Source organism: Rhagoletis zephyria, unplaced genomic scaffold (genome assembly GCF_001687245.7).
Source record: "Rhagoletis zephyria isolate East Lansing unplaced genomic scaffold, Rhagoletis_zephyria_1.1 Rzeph_scaffold_33676, whole genome shotgun sequence".
In the NCBI taxonomy this organism is placed as follows: Eukaryota; Metazoa; Arthropoda; class Insecta; order Diptera; family Tephritidae; genus Rhagoletis; species Rhagoletis zephyria.
In genome coordinates, this window is record NW_016190731.1 from 1 (window position 1) to 3,703 (window position 3,703).

Consider the following 3,703-nt stretch of genomic DNA (forward strand, 5'->3'; position numbering starts at 1 on the left):
GATTGATCTTAATCAGGAGGATGAGTATGTTGCATGCAATGAGTTCTTTTAAAAGGTGTTTACTGTTTTTCTAATCAATGCGTTTATTTACAGCTCGCGCGTTAGTGTGTTGGAGGCATTCGATCCTTTGCTCAATGCGGATGAAGAAGGTAAGCACTGAAATGCTGTTGGTACTTATATTTTCATTATGCGCGCGATTAGTTTGAGTTGAAGCCTGAAAGTTGCTCCAGCTTTCTCGTTTCATTTGGTTTGGAATGTGTTTTACAGTTGACTTTACTTAGCTCATTACCCCTAAATTCTTTAAATATTATAATGCTCGCAATTTTTAAATAGCTTGTTCCTCACTCTCCTAGTTCACGTGGATTACTTTTCAAACCCTTGTACAACAATTGTACTTTTTTTACCATTTGCTTAGACATTGTTCCCTATACAAATAGAAATAGCTTTTTAATATCAACACTATAAACAAGTTTCTGTTATGGTATCGATTTAGCGGTAGTTTGTTTTAACGACAATTGCGAAAGGCGAAAAGGTGACTATTACTCATATTATTTGTCACGCCAGAAGACAACTCTGTGAACTGAAGGGCGATATCCAGAACTGCATNCATTACCACCTTTATCAGCTCTCGCTTCTTGAATGTCGTCAAGGAGTTCAATCACCACCAAGTTTCAGCTGCCTGGTGACAACGTTGATGAATGAGCCAACCCGCGCGTGGTTTAGTAGCCGCTTCAACAACAACCGCTTCCCCGAGAGATCCACGTTACTCTGCTACAGTTACGTCTGGGTACTGTAGCATGTTCAAATTTTACCTATCCAGACTCGACTAAAGTTTTGTCCTGTATGTGAAGATTGCATTCATGACAATAACTACGTCTTCACATGTCCCTTTAAAACTATTCAACTAACGCCCCTTTCTCTTTGGTCCAACCTCATCAAAACAGTACGTTTCCTGGGGCTACCTTAGCCACCGAGAGAGTTATGTCTCTCACAAAGCTTCAACGCAATGCGCACACCCTACGACATCACTGGAGGTGATTATCGGGCCCGAGCCACTGCACATCACCATACAGCCTGCAGCCAAGCAAGTTCTTATCAGCTACGACCACGGAAATGCTAGTATCCAAGCTTCTAGAAGAAATTTAAAATGGAGCTCCACAGGAAATTAGCTTGGCAACCACTATAGTGTTACATAGACTAATCTAAAGCTCCCGAATACTTTGCGGTAGGCCGTGTGTGTTAAATCTTCTCTGGTACTTGAGTGCATTGCTAAGCTTACCGCCCTTGCTGAAAATAATCATATGGTTGTCAGCTGCTATGAGCACAAGGTAATAAGGGAGCCGAGGTAGCGGACGGCTTAGAATACAAGGCAGCGGCTTCAACTCCCTACAGTGTCTAAGCTATTGCTTGCAGTAGGTTCAAACACAGTCAGCGAAGAGCAAAGAGAGATAATAGGAATGAGAGAACAACTCTGGTAAGCAACACATGACTTCGCCAAGTCAAAAGCTTAACAAACTGAAGAGATACAGGATCCTAGTTAATCTCCCCAAAGAGGAAACTAAAGATTATTGTAGTCATTTTAACAATACATCCGTTGTGTCTCAGTCGGGTCCATTCTACGCCCCTGGTTTATTTCTGTGAAAGGACTATTAATTCAACATGTTTGAATAGAGGTTATAAAAGCACACAAGTTTTAAAAAAGATTTTATGAGAGTACCTTGGCTGAAGATCAGTTGGGGTATTTGGCTGTGCTAAGTTCTTAGTTATTTCCTAAGCGTCTCGTAATTGAATTTTTCTTAGTTTCCTTCAAAAATTTATAAAAAAAGGCAATCCATTGAATATAAATACCGGGAAATTATGTTATCGCGCTTAAATTTATATTTACGATTCTTAAATATTTAATTTTTTATTCATACAAAATAAAGGCTTAACTCTTACAATTTAAAACAAATATGTATTGAGTTCTTAAGTTTTAATACGTTTTAAAAATGCAAAAGTAACTTAAAAAGTTAAATTTTTATGCTCACGCTTAAACTGATTTTCCCTCTTTGGCTTGGCATTAGCATTTTATTTGACCTTTATTTTCTTTTTGCATTTCCATTTACCTAACATTTACATATGCCATTTATAAACACACATCTGTGCACTCTAACATTTATACATGCGTATTTCCTGTGGCTTTGTAAATTTTCCTTTGTGCACTTTAAAGGTATTTTAATTTCATTACAAAATATTATTGTACTATATTTTTATTTATTTCTCTATCTTCCAGTATGGAAAAAATAACCAACACATTTTGTTGCAAGCAAAACGTTTTTCTACTACCACACATACATACACATACTTTAAACGACTAATGAGAAAAATATGTATTAAAATTTTAAATAATATTTACATTAAAAGCGACACGAAGAAGCTTACATAAATATATTTACATCAATGTAAAAAATGCAGCAACCAAAAATATAGAACTAAAAAATTAAACGAAAATAATAAGCGGTGTCTGATGTCTACAACAATTTAGATATTAATATTAAAATTCCAAAGAAATTAAATTTCGCCATACTCTGTTCAACTATCACATTGGCAACGTAATGCAAAAATAAATTAAGAAAGGCGCTCGTACAATTCCTTCGATGTTTTCGTCGTTTTTGAGATAAAATAATAGATAAATATTAAATACAGCTTTTTATTTTGTTCCAATAGTTGGTTCACGACTTCAAAATATAATATGGGATATGGTTAACGAGTGTCATTAAAACATATCCACCACCTATTGGTCTCTATTACAGCACGTGTAACCGTTTATGTTTTAAAAAAAAGTATACTATTCGAAACACAAAATGTTAAACGTTTGCCTAAACTTTTGTTATCGATATTTTTGTCGCTTTTGTCATCAATATTTTTATCGATTTTTCTATAGATATTGTTATCGCTTTTGTTGTCGGTATTTTTATCGGTTTTTTTACCGATTTTGCTATCGATATTGCCATCGCTTTTGTTATCGATAGTTTTATCGATTTTTTTATCGAATTTATTACCGATTTTGTAATGGATTTTTGATAGATTTTGTTATCAATTTTGTTATTGACTTTGGAATCGATTTTGTTATCGATTTTGTAATCGATTTTTCGATAGATTTTGTAATCGATTTTTTATCGATTTTGTAATCGATTTAGTTAACGATTTTGTTATCGATATTTTTATCGATTTTGTTATCGATTTTATTATCGCTTTTGTTATCGATATTTTTTTCTTAGTTTGTGCTTTCGTTTTTGACTTGGATATGCTCTTAACCATACCACGTATTCTACGTTTAAATTTAGCGGGTGTATCTCCGATACAGCCTGCAGACCAAGACGAAGGCGCTGGACTGTTCCTTTTTTTTTTTTAACTTTACTTGTAAAAGCATTTCGTGCATACTTTTTGCCTATGATTTTACATAATATAATACATTCCTTCTTCGTATTAAGTTTAGATAAATAACTAATAACTCTCAGCTAGTTGTATATAAACCTACAATAATATGTATGAAGACCTTGAAGAAGAGGCACAATGGATAAATGAAAAGAGAACTAGACATGTGAAGAACAGGATTTCAGCAAGTGTGTACTTTCTTTGAACTGACAAATTTTGTATACAGTTAATTTTAGATGAATTTTAATGTTGAAGGATCTCAATTTCGACCATCTTTTTATATAGA

The 3,703-nt window shown here is 34.1% G+C and overlaps 1 long non-coding RNA gene across 1 annotated transcript; it reads left to right on the top strand.

The window, feature by feature from the left end:
• On the top strand, nucleotides 1-2,354 carry LOC108354142 (uncharacterized). Its single transcript, XR_001846495.1, has 3 exons — nucleotides 1-24; nucleotides 94-149; nucleotides 2,273-2,354. It is a non-coding gene; the product is annotated as an uncharacterized LOC108354142 (long non-coding RNA).
• Nucleotides 2,355-3,703: the final 1,349 nt, after the last annotated feature.